Here is a 14663-nt window from a genome sequence, read left to right on the forward strand (position 1 = left end):
ATCGATAGAGAGAACAAACTTTCCTTAACTAACTTTAACCAGACAGAGGTTAACTCTCAAGAAATTCGTCTTTGTAGCAACCCTTTAGAAAAGGTTACAATATTATTATTTAACATTCAAAGTATTGAAGGCTACATTCTTTATAGTGTCCTAAACCAATATAGCTGAGCAACTGATCACATAAACGGCCGTATTTGGTCTCCAACTTTTTGCCTACTTATAAGGAGCGTGCATCAGGTTATCAGATATTCACCATGTGCCTAATTTTGGAAAAGACCAGTGAAAAGAGAACGCACGACACGCTATGTCTGAATTAGGTATCCTCGCAAAATTAATACGGCTGTATGAACTGACGATGGGCGATAGCTAAAGCTTGGTGAGCATCAGAAAGGACCTCTCCAAGTCGTTCGATATAAACGAGCTTTCATACAAGGCGACTCCGTTTCGTGCAACTTCTACAATCTCCTGCTGGAGAGAATAATTCGAGCTTCAGATCTAAATAGAGAAGGTACCAACTTTTAGAAGGGTGTAAAGCTGCTAGAGTAAGCCGATGATGTTGATATCATTGGCCTCAACAATCGTGCCGTTAGTTCGCCTTTCTATAGACTAAACAAGGAAGCGAAACAAATCGGTCTGGTATTAAAGGAGGGCAAGAGGAAAAAACTCCTGTATCAAACAAAGAGTCGTCGCTCTTGGTCCCCACGTCACTGTTGACAGTCATTACTTCGAAGTCGGAGATAATTTCATCTATCTTGGAACCAACATTAACACCAACACAACGCCAGCCTCGAAATCAAACGCAGGAGAACTCTTGTCAACAGGTGCTATTTTTGATTTATTAGGCAATTTAGAAGTAAAGTCCTCTCTCGACGAACAAAGACCAAGCTCTACAAATCACTCATGATCCCCGTCCTGTGGTATAGCATGGGAGATGACAATATCCGATGATTCGGCGTTACGATTTTTCGAGAGAAAGGTTCTGTGGACGATTTAAGGTCCTTTGCGCATTGACAATGACGAATACCCCAATCGATGGAACGATTAGCTGTACGAGATATACGTCATTTACATAGTTCATTTCATTAAGAAACAGCGGCTATGCTGGCTATGTCATGTTGTCCGAATGGATGAAAATATCCCACCTCTGAGAATATTCGACATAGTAACCGCCGGGGGAAGCAGAGGAGGAGGAAATACCAGGTGGAGAGGGACCTGGCTATGCTTCGATTCTCCAATTGTTGCCAAACAGCGAAAAGGAACAACGACTGGCGCGCTGTGGTAAACTCGGCTAGAACCATGTAAGCGGTCTGTACACCCATAAGGAAGAAGAAGAAGATATAAGTTGGCTTTTATGACAAATAAAATACACTTTTTATCTCTGTTATCTCTTACTAATATAGATTGTATAGCACAGAAGATTCGGATATTAAAAGATAAAGTTTACCTGTTCAAACGACAAATGTGTAATATAACATCGAAGGTTTTAACAACTTCACCCACTTTGATTAGAAGTATGTAATAACAACTTTGAGACAAACTAGTTGAGGCTCGGGAGATATTTCAACTGTGTGTGGTTTCAAGAAACAAGGAAGAGGCGGCGACCTTTTCTAGAAACTTTTGTGGCCACTTATAAGCGCTACTAACTCTGCAAAACTTTAGATTTCCCAATACATACCTAAAGTTAGCAAAGTTTTCTTTGAAATTCATAAAACAGCTTCTCTAAAACTTCTATATATCTTACACGTATATTTACGTACTATATATCTAGTCATTGATGGGTTAAAATAACTTCAATAGAAGTCTCACTCCTTGCTTTCACGTCAGCAAAGATTGCTTCGCCGCCTTTCGTTTGTTGCCATTGCCACATAGCGATGCCAAACTACCCTTTCTATAGCTCCAACGGCATACAACTCAAGCACTGCTGGACGTGCTGGCGTCTTGAAGCCAGGAGATTCAAACATTCTACAGCCAAGACCAAAATGGTCAACGCGCGAGTGGCGTGTAGCTTTACCAAACGAGGTACATAAATGGTGTGGCGTGTTGCACAAAAGCATAGTTGTTGTATATGTTTTTTTTTTATTCAACTTTTTTTAACTTGTATATTATTTTGTTATTGTTGTTGTGTTGTTTATGCTTCTTTCGTTTTCAACTTATATACCTGTAAATACAAAGAAGTATATATATACAAGTATATATAGTATATGTATGTCTAGTTGTTAGTCTTTTCGAAAACACGCCGTTGTTTGTTTGTCCCGCTTGCCACACCCTTCCACAAGTTGTTGCCGGTTCAACAGCAACGGCGCGGCGGCAAAGCCTTTTTCAAACCTTTTAAAGCCGGTAACCAGTTTTTTCTCAACCCAACCAAAGCAGTTGATTTGGGCATTGTGGACGCGCTTGATTAATTGTGCTGCTGCGCGTGTGCGCTTGTGTGTATTTGTAAGTGTGTACGTGCCGTTGTAAAGAACTTTAAGCCAGCTCATGCCATGATGCTGTAAGATTATTTTCGTGCAGGCCAAAGTTGGAGCTTGGTATTAGTTTTTTATGGCCTCAGCATTACATTTCTGTTATTTTTTTTCCTTCAAAGTTCTTTTTTGTTTTCTTTTTTTTGTTTTAGCTTAAGTCGCCATCTTCCGTTTTGGCTTAGAGTGCTACATGATTTGTGGTAATTCTTCTTCTCTGCCGTTTCGGGTCATTACAATCATAATTTTTTATTGCCTCAATTTATTACAAGCTGACTCCAAATGCTCGTTTCTCCCCTTTGAGTATCTATTTCCATTTTTTAAAATTTTTATGTGAGGAAATTATTATTCCACAATTGAGAAAGGTAATGGTAAATAAACGAAAATAGCGGAAGTCCGAGTAGATTACGTATTAACAGTGATTATTTTTTTAAGACCCAAAGGCTGTAGTTCGAGCCACATAGACTGTAATGACCAGCCTCTCTCTTATTTTTTTCTTATTTTAAGCATATGATGATGATTTTAGTATACTTTTCTCTTCTACGGTTCTAAGTTCCACTTCTTCTTCTTCCATTCTTTTTGATCATCGATCACAAAAATGATTTAACTAAGCTCGCGGTTTAGCACTCAATAGCTTCCGCCATTTCGACCAAGCACTAACCTAAGACACTCAACGATTCCCAGTTCTCAACTCTAACTACCAAAATAGAGAAATTAATTGCCTTATTTTGTTGATGTCCTCGGTAGAATGGTAAGTTTTCATCGAGATAATCCAACAGTAGGCCCAGGAAACGCGCTGTTTCGACGGAGTCCGATCTTAAGGAGAGGAGTGTCAGATGTGTGAGGTTAGCTGGGCATGCAAAAAAGTGGTTAGAGTCATGCGGGGACTCCTTGCATGCTAGACATATTTTTGGTATTCACTGTTAATGGCGATCACTGTCTGTCTGAAGCTAGCTGCATCCAAAATCTGGTCGGCGTATTGTCTTTTGTCTTCGACGTTGGCAAGGAAAGACCTCTTAATGTTCCTAGGAGGCGGTTTCGCTTCAAGCAGGCAACTGCAGGAATGGTTTCTACGAAAGAACGCAACAAAAACTGCTTAGAGAAGAGTTGATTATGGCCCCTAACTGGAAGCATACGATCAGAGACATCAAGAGACATCCCGTTATAATCCGAAGTGCAGTGTTCTGGCATGTCGGCGTTTCACTGCGACCATATTGGTGCGGCGTAGTTAAGGGCCGGCCGGCCGATTGTCTTATATTTGGCAACCTTTCATTGTCTTTTCCCTTGTATTACCGACTAGCGACATTACGATTTTGTTGTTGTGAAGGAGTATAGGCTATCTACTTTCACGCCTAAAGTCTTAGGGTTATTGACAATCGATTGCAATATTAAGCAATCTATGGCATTAAAATTCCGAGTCCAGTCTGTACTCCTTCGTCTAGTTTGTGAATGTCATCGTTGTTAATTTACTGAGGGAGAGTAGGGGAAATAGCAGCTTACTTTTGAGCACATGTCTCCGAAATATTCAAAGTCGATATAAATATCTTTGAATATTTCGGAGCTAGCATAAATTGCACCAGCAGTCTAATTCTGAAGATCAAGGGCAGTATAACTCTTATCAAACCTCTCTCGACGAAAAAAATTATTATTGATAAGTCTGTCATTATTTCGGTCTTTTACAGGGCCGAAACATGGGTGATGACGAACCGAGACAAGAAAGCACTTGGAGCATTCGAGAGAACTGTTCTCCGCAAGATCCTTAGAGCCGTCCGTGTGAGCGATGAATTTGGAATAAGATGGTACCACGAACTATGGATATAGTAAAGAGCATACAACCCCAACGAATGGGTAAGTTAGGCCGGGTTAGGATTTGAGACCCATGGGGGGGCTAAGCATCCAATGAAAAAAACAAGTGCATAGCGACCTGATTGCACTTCGTATGTACAACTGGTGTGACCTTGCAAAGAATACACGCAACTGGCGAAGCCGCACTTAGGGCATTATTAGTTATATTGGGCTTCCATTGGCCACATTGGCATATCTTTATAGTGGAGCATTGAGAGAATTGGGAGAAATTTCGCTTAATCGACTGAAGGCTGGAAGTTTTAATTTATCATCACCCCCCACTCATGCTCTACATTCTTCCGATTCTTCTTTTTTTTCTGAAGGTGAACTTTGGTAATATCTGCGATGTTTCTTAGATCCTTCTTACCTCAAGGTAGACTCTTTCTGGTCCTTCTGCCAAAACCACCATCCTAAACTACCTTTGAGGTATGCCAACTGTTGCTATTAGTCCATGATCTGAGGTGTTTCTCTAGACTCCATCGCTTTAAGCCACCCTTGAAGGAGCTGAATAATGTGAGACTGACCACAAAGGGGTCAACTCGTCTTCATTTTCGTGTAACTCCATTGATTTATGACTGATGATGCAAATAGGATAGACTATCCACTCTAAAGGTAATAAACTTGCTTGTTATATTTTCGACTTTAGTCCGAGGTGAAAAAAAAACTTTCTCAGTTCCTACTTTCTTATACACAGATTGACTCATTCTGAACATTCCGAACTGAAAGGATTTACTCCAAATTTTGACGTTTTCATCATCTCTTCTTCTTTTAGCTTCAATTCGCTGACTGTTTAAACTATATTCCTCCATCAACTTCTTACACAAGTATACTCATATTTCACATAATAAACACATATATAATTCGAAACCACATAATTGCACATATTTTCAAGGTTAGAAATTCCCCTCTGAATTGACCCAAAACAATTACAATTCTAGTGCTGCACACTTGTTGCACACTTCCGAACTGAAATATATACATATCATGCTTCCATCAACAAAATTAGCGCCATCAGTCAACAGGTGAATTGAGTGACTTCCCTCGCCACTTCCGAAAATGGGAACAACAAAGCAAGAATGCGAGCAAATCACCCTCCACTTCCGACTTGTGCGCGCCACGTACTCACCCCTGAGTAGCAAAAACTTCCCCAAATGGCTGCTGACCTGCGCACCGGCAGTGACATAACGCCATTCAACGAAGTCCTCTTGAAGTCGGAAGTGTGTGGAACACACGTCGTAGGGGTTGCTCAGCTCGCGCACTTCCGTGGCACTTCCTCCCTTAGCTGACAGTATGAAGTCTTTAGCCACAAGTTAGTCGCGCTACATTGACTTGCTTCCCTTTTTTGTTGCCTTCTTCCGCACTTTACTTCCTCCCTTATTTGTTTACACTTCCGAGGTGTGCATATCAAAATTTTATGAAGGTTAATCGTTTTTGTGCTCAAAAGTGTGCGAGTGCTTGACTTCGTGAAATTTCAAGGGTGAGCTTGACACCTCCGTTTGATTGAAATTGTGTAGTAATTTAAATTTCATGGCTGCTTAGCAAACATGTTTATTGACTTGACACATATTTGACTTGAGGGGAGATTATTTATGCAATGATAGGTAAATTATTTAGTAATTAATCATATGCAAATAAAGGGTTGCTGAAGTGTTTACATAGTGCTGGGCAGTGCTCGAAAATGGGCAGAAAAAATAAGTAAGAGACGTTTTTTCTGACTTAGCATTGCAGGTTATAAGAACGTATCAATTAGATAAAACACTGATTCCGCGAAATTTTCGCTTCAATTACTTTTCATTTTAGAATACTGCATTTTCAAAAACTTGGCAACCCTAATTTATAAAATCTCACTCACTTTAATTTGAAATGCAAAATAAGCCAGTTGTGGCTTTACTTCAAATATTTAATAATAAAAAAATATTAATTTTTAAGAAATTTACAAAAAATTAACCACCCTTATATAATATAATAAATTAATGTCAATGCAATTTTACAACCGGAAAGTTATATTTCTATATAATGCTGAAAAAACACTGGCCACAAGTAAATCAATACACCTTGTTGAAAGGATCACTCTAATAAGCAATTAAAAAGTGAACCACCCTTATATTCAGGAATGAATGTCAATGCAAATTTCCAACCGAAAAGATATATTTCTATATAATGCTGAAAAACACTTGCAAATAAAAATTCTTTGTCAAAAGGACCACCCTAATACGGATAGAAAAATGGTCAATTAGCTAAATTTACAAACGCATACATAATGTAATTTGTAATGAAAAGCTTAACTTTAAATTTTTGTTTAATAAATGACAAAAAATTTGATTACCCTAATAAGTATATATTCAATTCAAAGCAATTTTACAACTGACAAAACAAGACGTTCTTGAAGTGACGGGAAAAACAACACACGCGTGCAGCTGACCAATATTGGCTGTCAAATGAACACCCCTAATATTTATAAATCTATTTACAAAAAAAACGGACTACCCTAATTTACAAATTCATATCATAAATTATGTAATTTTGAATGAATAAAAGATGCCAGTACCAAGTTTTGAACTCAATTCCTAAATTTATAATTACAAAAATTACCACCCTAATATGCATAAATGCATTTCAATGAAATTTTCCAGTCGAAAAAATGTATATATCTAGAAGTGACTGTGAAAACAACACAAACCCGAACCAAACCAGCATTCGTTGTTATAAGGACCACCCTAATAAGCATTTAAAAATTTGGCAATTGGCAAAATTTACAAACACAAACATAATGTAATTTGAAATAAAAACTGAACTATAAATTTTTATTTAAAAAATTACAAAAATTTGACAACCCTAATAAGCATATATTCAATTAAAGGAAAATTTACAAATAAAAAACTTTACGTTATAAGAAGTTACTGTAGAAACATCACAAGCCCGAAAAAACCCAATATTCGCTGTTAAAAGGGCCACCCTAATATGTACATATAAACGCAATTTTACTTGTACATATAATGGATGCCAGTACCACGTTTTGACTTTAAACTCATATATAAAAAATTTAAAAAAAGTGTCACCCTAGTATGTATAAATGCATTTCAATGCAATTTCGCAATCAAAAGCAATGTACTTCTCTAGAAACCACACACGCCTGCAGCAAACCAATATTCGTCGTCAATAAATTACAAAAGTGAGCGCGCAAAATCGCGCAGCCACCGAAAAGCAACAACAACAAAGCGAACAAGTATAATTATTGAAAATTTTAATAGAAAACCAATATGTGCAATAGTCAATAAAGATTTGTGAAAGAGAACAAAGGGTATATGGTAAATTGCACGAAAAGTAGGCAAATCGTTTGGACGCCAGCAGCCACACTGCCACCACAGCGAGTTGCAGTAATGACATTTCGCCTTGAACTTGCAACATTGACTGATGTTGGTTGTATTGTTATTGTTGTTGGTTAATAATGTGGCGTCTATGGTAGCTGGCGGCTCGATGATGTCGTTAATGCTAGTGCTGATGCTGGTGCATGGGGACTGGCGACGAGCGACTGGCTGGCTGTTGACTATTTGAGTCGCAGCAAAAGTAGCAGCCAGCGGCGGCAGGAGCTTAACTGCCAGCATTGGGCTTGCCATGCAGTGATTGTCGAGAATTCACACATGCATACATATGTACATCAGCTACCACTGCCAGCTGCTGTAATTGCTTTTATGCTGTATATGTTGTTGTTGTTACTTTTATGCAAGTCAATATATTGCCGCGTCTACAGCTTAAACGCCAAATGGCATTGCAAATGCTTGACTCAAACCCGATTTTCAAGCAACTACCCGTGTTGCGGCCAATGCTATTTACCTTGTGTTGTTGTTGTTATGCATTATTGCTGCAGCATGCTGGCTTATTGCTACTGTGATGGGTTGCTCGCTGCAGAAGATGCGCCACATTACTAGACAGACTGGCTGTCAGACTGTTAATGTTAATATAGTTTATTTTCTTGATATTGTTGTTGTTGTTGTTGGGGATGCCATTTTATTTGCTGTTGCATGCAACAGGTGCAGCTTTTAGATTGTTTTTCATAGCAACGGCTGGTGGTGTAGTGATTTCTGCATATATTTCTAGCGTTAAAAAAAAAAAATTTAGTGGTATGTGTGTGTATGTTTAAGTACATATATATACCTAAGTTATTGAAAGCGTTAGTAGAAGACATGAAGTCATTCGTTGCAATCATAAACATAAATGCAGATATTCGTATTTTAGAAATATTGAATCTAAATGGAGCTGAGTGGCGAGAAAATCAATATTAAGAGGGCATTACTCAAGCATACTATATAACATGTTTCCACACATATGTATATGGTAACTCGTAGACCGATTCTACCCTTCTTCTTCATTAAACTATAATATATTCAATATTATAGATCCATACACAGATCATACACGAGATCTAGGTGCAGAAGAACAGCACAGGAAGGAGCCGAGAAATATCAAGCGGCGAAAAAGGAGCTCAAGCATGCCATGGAGGCAGGCAAATAGGAAAAATGGGAGCACCTACGCGAGGATGTTAACAAAAAATCCTGGGGATTCGGGTATAAAATAGTTAAGAAGAAACTCGGAGCTCGAACCACCTAAACTAAACGCTCTCAAAATGAATTGCATCGTCAACGCACTCTTTCCCACGCACAAAAAAGAGTCAGTGAACGAAAATGGGCAATAAGACTTTCGGAAATCGCCCAGTTCACCTTCGAAGAACTGCAACTGTCCGCTGGCAAGCTCAAAACTAACAAATCGCCTAGCCCGGACAGAATATCATCAGAAATACTCAAAACCATCGCCGTAGAATGACCCGTAATACTCTTAAACAAAACATGTACAACGCTTACTTCAAAGCTGGAATGTTGCCTGAAGCAATAACTTGTTTTAATAAACAAAGGAAAAGGGGATCCCAGTTTGCCATTAGCATACCGCTCACTATACATGCTTGGTGCAGAGGGGAAAGCTCTATGAAAGACTACTTAAACCTAGACTGGAAGCCGCTATTAATGAAGCTGGCGGACTCTCCCACAGACAGCACGGTTTTAGACCCGGAAGATCAACTCTAGGCGCTATCCGTAGCGTCACAGCATAGATGCCCCAAATACAAGTGAATAGTCCTGTTGGCGACTTTAGACGTTCGAAACGCCTTCAATAGCGCGAGATTGGACATGATAAACGCTTAAAAGTAAATTTTAGAATCCTTACCTGAATGCTGTGATGCGGAGCTTCCTTAGCAACAGAAAACTGCTGTACCAGACTAGAGAGGGATCACGACAATTAGAAGTTACGTCAGGAGCAGCTCAAGGGTCCATTTTAGGCCCAGACCTGTGGAACATTAATTTGCCGGAACACTAAAACTTGAAATGCCAGACGAATCCTATTTGATCTACTGCGCGGACGACATACTTAGCAGCAGTAATCACCGACCGAGGGCCAGAGGAAACCGAAAAAAGCTGAATCAGGTCATGACGCAAACATGGCTTGACTCACATAACCTCCAGCTCGCCACAAAAATAGAACTACTACTGCTGTCGACATATGACTCGGGCACATTCCGAAACAATAAACATTCAAACTATTAAGGATATTCTCAGGCCCCAAAATCTCTGAATTACCTAGGCGTAAGACTGGACCGCAGTTTAACCTTCTGGGTACAAATCCAGCACGCCGCAGAAAAGGCAGCTAAAATCACCTCCAATGTTAGCAGATTAATGGCCAACCGAAAAGGGCCAACACAAGAAAAGAGAAAATGTCAACAAACACCTAAATGACTAAACTTGATGACAGAAAGAAAAAAGTGTTCGCTAAAACAGAAAATTATGAGATTATTAGAAATGAGTAGAATGACCTAATCAATGTCTTATACGAGATGATCTCCACATAAAACCCAACATTCATTCAGTCATTTAGTCTTCACATGATAACGCCCTTGAAGCAAATTAGAAGCAACAGATGCAATCGGTTTCTTTAATGGCAACCGGTTAACGGCCAGGAAAATATTCTTTTTACATAAAAAATGTTTACTGTTGAATAAGTCTTTAATAAGCAAAACGACAAAATCTACGCAAAAATTTCCAATAAGTTAAAACTGAAGCAAAGGTATACCAGCAAGATGTTTTAGAAGACCTGAAAAAGTTGTCAAGCATTACATTCTTTGATGGAGATCACTGCATCTTCCAACAAAATTCTGCTTCAGCGCACAAAGCAAAAATCACCCAGCAGTGTATTAAATGCAACATTCCTGGCTTCATAGTTGCATATGATTGGCCATCTGAAGGTCCAGATTTAAATTATTTGGACGAGAGTTTGTGCTATTGATTAATGGCCGCATCGTTTGTGGGCTTTTATGGAAGCAAAATAACCATTTAAAAAGCTTTTTGTACTTTGTTCGAACAATATATTAATTTTTAAATATAATTAATTTTATTAAAACATATTTTGTAGTTTAATTTTTATAACTTGTAACAAAACTTATGGCAGGAGAAATCATTTTTCATTTAGTGAACGAATCATAAAGAATTTAAATTTTTGTTATATGGAAAATTTTTCGTGTCAATTAATTTATATCATCATTTTTGTGTATTCAATTGAACTGTAAGAACGCTTATACATAAATATGTCTTTCCTCACATTTAGGAAAACCTTGAACAATCCGCAAAAGCAGCAGGTTCGTTGCTTAAGTCTTTAATGTGAAAATTGCAAGCAATAGCTAGGCGAAAATTTATTTTGCTAGTTTGATACGAGTACTAATTTTTACACCTAACTAGACAAGTTTCCCAAATATCACACATGTTTCAAATATCCACATATATTTCTAGAAAATGCTGCACCACCACTACTGGGAAAAACCTACCCAAAAATTGTAATGTAAATTCCAATGTGGCAATGTGTTAGTCAAGACTAATGACAAACTAACCATCAAACTAACACTAAATTTCCACAGCACTAAACTCAGCACCAAACAAATTTCACAAGTCACTAAATACAAATACCTTCCTACTAGTAAAATTAACTGCTAGCCATGAAAGCGGTAACGCGGAAAATCCACCTCAAACAGCATACCTGTGCCGCCTCTATGCCCTAAACACTTGTGCAAATGCAAAAATTTCAAACTAATTGCGCGCACCCTGCCGTGTCTGCATCCGAAGTGGAAGGGGAAATCCGAAACCTTCAAATTTAAATCTTCAAACCCGCATTTCCATGAAAATCCGATGGCATTGTGCACACAAAACAAACCCTCCGCATTGAGAAAACATTGGAAAATCACAAAATCACCGACAACGCATTGTCAAGTCAAACAGTGTCGATGTGTTGAGTTGGTGTTGCGCGTATTTCCCGATTAGCCGAGAATTTGCCAAAAATTACCAAATTTCTGCATTTCCCAAATACCTGCAATTATGCACAAGCATACACATACAAACACGCACAAAACTATACATTATTGTTGTTGTTGGCTTTCTATTATCGTTTTTGTTACTTGCCACTGCATCACGATCCTTCTTCCATGCTCCACAAAATACCGTCTAGTTGCACGTGCAACATTTAAGCCGGCCTGTGTAGCGAATCGCAATTTTTCACGGACATGTTCGAACTTGTTCACTTGAAATTTCCGTAATTTATTTTTGTTTTTGGGTTTCATCTTTTGGGCAATTCTACTATTTACCTTTTTGGGAATTTACGCTGTCGTAGGCTTAGTGCGCTGCCGGCAGGTAATAATGGTGTTGTTGTTGGCTACAAGTCGTATTGCGCATAGCAGTAAATCCTGTTCTCAGAATTCGAGGATAGGCCAAAAAAAAATTGTTTTTGTTGTTGTGTATGAATTTTTTTAATATTTTTTGGTAAGAGTTTTGTAAAGGCTCGCGAAGATTTAATGAAGCAGCGATAAATTGGACTGTTAAGCGGAGTGTTGCCGCTTGTGCCAATAGACAGGGAAATTTTTTGTTCAAGAGGGATATTTTGATGTATACTTTGCAGAAAATTTGGAATACTTGGTTAAACATAATACATTTTTATTAGGCGTACATGACTTGCTTTGTAAAATTCTAAATCAGCAAGCTCAATAGAGAAGGTTTAAAAGTTAGATTTATACTCAGTAGAGCTGAAATATTTGAAGGAAAATTTAAATACTTTAAAAATTGTAAAAAATTGTATATTGGGTCTTCAATATTCACGAGTTCTGAGAAACTGCAATAAGTTCGAATATTTTCTTTCAAAGCTCGATGTAACCAAAGAGTTATAATTTAAGGATAATTGCAGGCAGAAATTTCGAATTGGGCAATGCTGATCGAAGAGTAAATGTTATTTGCAATAGTATATAGCTTCCACTTACGAGATATAAAATTTCTAGACACTGAAGAACATTCGGTAGTGAGTGTGAGAAACTACAGAGCTTGGCGATTTTTTAATAGTATCTGGTACTATTGGTTTCCACTTTCCTTACACAGCTTCTATTAAGCTCTTTTTGCTTTCGTCTACTTGTAAATGATCAAAGTGGTAAACAACATTAGATTTATTGGTTCAAAGCTGCTTTCCGAGCACTTGACAGACACTTCTTCAAAGAAAAAACTACTACGTTTTTTTTTAATTTTTCTTCGACGCAGGGGTTCCCGTCGACTAACTAACCTCAATTCATACTACGAAACTCATGAATACTCTATTTGACATGTTTTCTCAAAAGCGAACTCGTAATTTCAACAATTAGAAAGGTTATTCATAGCATATCGTCCCCTAAAATGCAAATCAACGTACCATCAAAAAATATTTAAATTGAGTTTTTATTCATAAAATTTTCAGCTTCCGCTGTCAATAGCCAATATATAACCGTTTTATAACCAAAACTCAATATTTGTTTCAATATGAATGGTTTCTAATACAACGTGAAAAGTGATGTTACGCTATTTTGCATTTTAGGTGACGGTAAGCGATCAATGGACCCAAAAAGCATTATATCTCACCTCATAAAAAATTAATATAAACTTTTCTATCGATTGAAAATATTAAAAAATTTTTCGATGTTGATCGTTTTGTATCAAGTTATAAGATCGAGTCTATAAAGGACAGTAGTTTATCGAGTTAAACTCTTAGGAATCAACTAGGTTGTTGTTGAAGCGGCAGAAAGGACCTACTCATGAAGTAATTTGGAGGAATGCTACCGAATTAAAAGTACTCGGCCACGTAAAAAACCAGGTTATTCCGGTTAAGCAGCCCAGAATATCGTGGGAACAACTTAGTTAACACTATAACTTTTAATTTTTGATATATCTAAGATATATAGAAATTTTACTACACAGTTGAAACATACTCCCTTGACTAGTTTTTTCCAACCGTCTACACTTTATCACTCTGTCTATTAACTCAGCTTCATTTTGACTACTAGCAACTAGTTCAACTTTTATTTATTGTAACAAGTCTCTGCATGTTATAATCAGTCCCACCTAACTAACAGTTAATAAAGTTTTTGAAACAAAACATAACCTAAAAATGTTTAACTTTCAATAAATTTGACCAAACATAACCTCAATTTAATCTATATTTATGAAAACAAACCATATGCTTATTTAAACAACTTTAGCAGCGGAACTGAACCTAATTTTACTTCTTGGAGCTGAACACAACTGCTTTACTGTAATCTTGCATAACCTAACCTTGCTTTTTCTAAGCCAACGTAACCAATTGACCTTAATATTATTTAATTTAAACTAGTATAGCCTTATAAAAGTCCATACTTAAAGAAATATAAGTAACATTAACCAACATAACCTCACCTTAAAAGTTATTACTAATTATAAATTAAGTAAAATCTTTGGTTTCCTTTTCAATCAAAAACTGGATATATGTACATACATACATTCTGACATTTATCTAGAAAATGTTTAAGATGATGATTTTGCTGTCAAAAAGTATCATTTATATGTAAGTATTTCCTTTAATATCGCTAAATGTCAATAAACTCTACTAAAACTCGAAAACATTTATTTTGAATTTTTCAGGACACCTCAATTGCCATTTCCAATAACAACAAGCACTAGAAAATTCATGTTTGAGCATGTACTACTATACTACTTTAATAAGAACACTTGATTCGTATTAAACCCCATGCAAAGCAAAAATCCCACTTCTCGCCACAAACACCAATACGCATAATCTTGCAACAGAGGCAACATTTCGCTGCACTGCACAACGAAATTTATCTCGCAAGTCATTAAATGGAATGCCGCAGGTAGCGAGAAGCAAAAATCACTACCAAATCCTGTACAGCCACAGCATAAAAATAACAATAACAAACAACAGCAATACAAGGTACAGCAATGCATTAATTGAGTCGGTGCCGAAATGATGTTAATGGTG

General features: G+C 37.4%; 1 protein-coding gene across 1 annotated transcript in view; it reads left to right on the forward strand.

Annotated features, from left to right (window-relative positions):
• The window catches only part of LOC105224161 (enhancer of split malpha protein), a 79244-nt gene that overhangs the window by 25502 nt on the left and 39079 nt on the right, over window positions 1-14663 (forward strand). The gene's annotated exons all lie outside the window — the stretch shown is intronic.

The sequence above is a fragment of the Bactrocera dorsalis genome, chromosome 5, assembly GCF_023373825.1.
Source record: "Bactrocera dorsalis isolate Fly_Bdor chromosome 5, ASM2337382v1, whole genome shotgun sequence".
Taxonomy (NCBI): domain Eukaryota; kingdom Metazoa; phylum Arthropoda; class Insecta; order Diptera; family Tephritidae; genus Bactrocera; species Bactrocera dorsalis.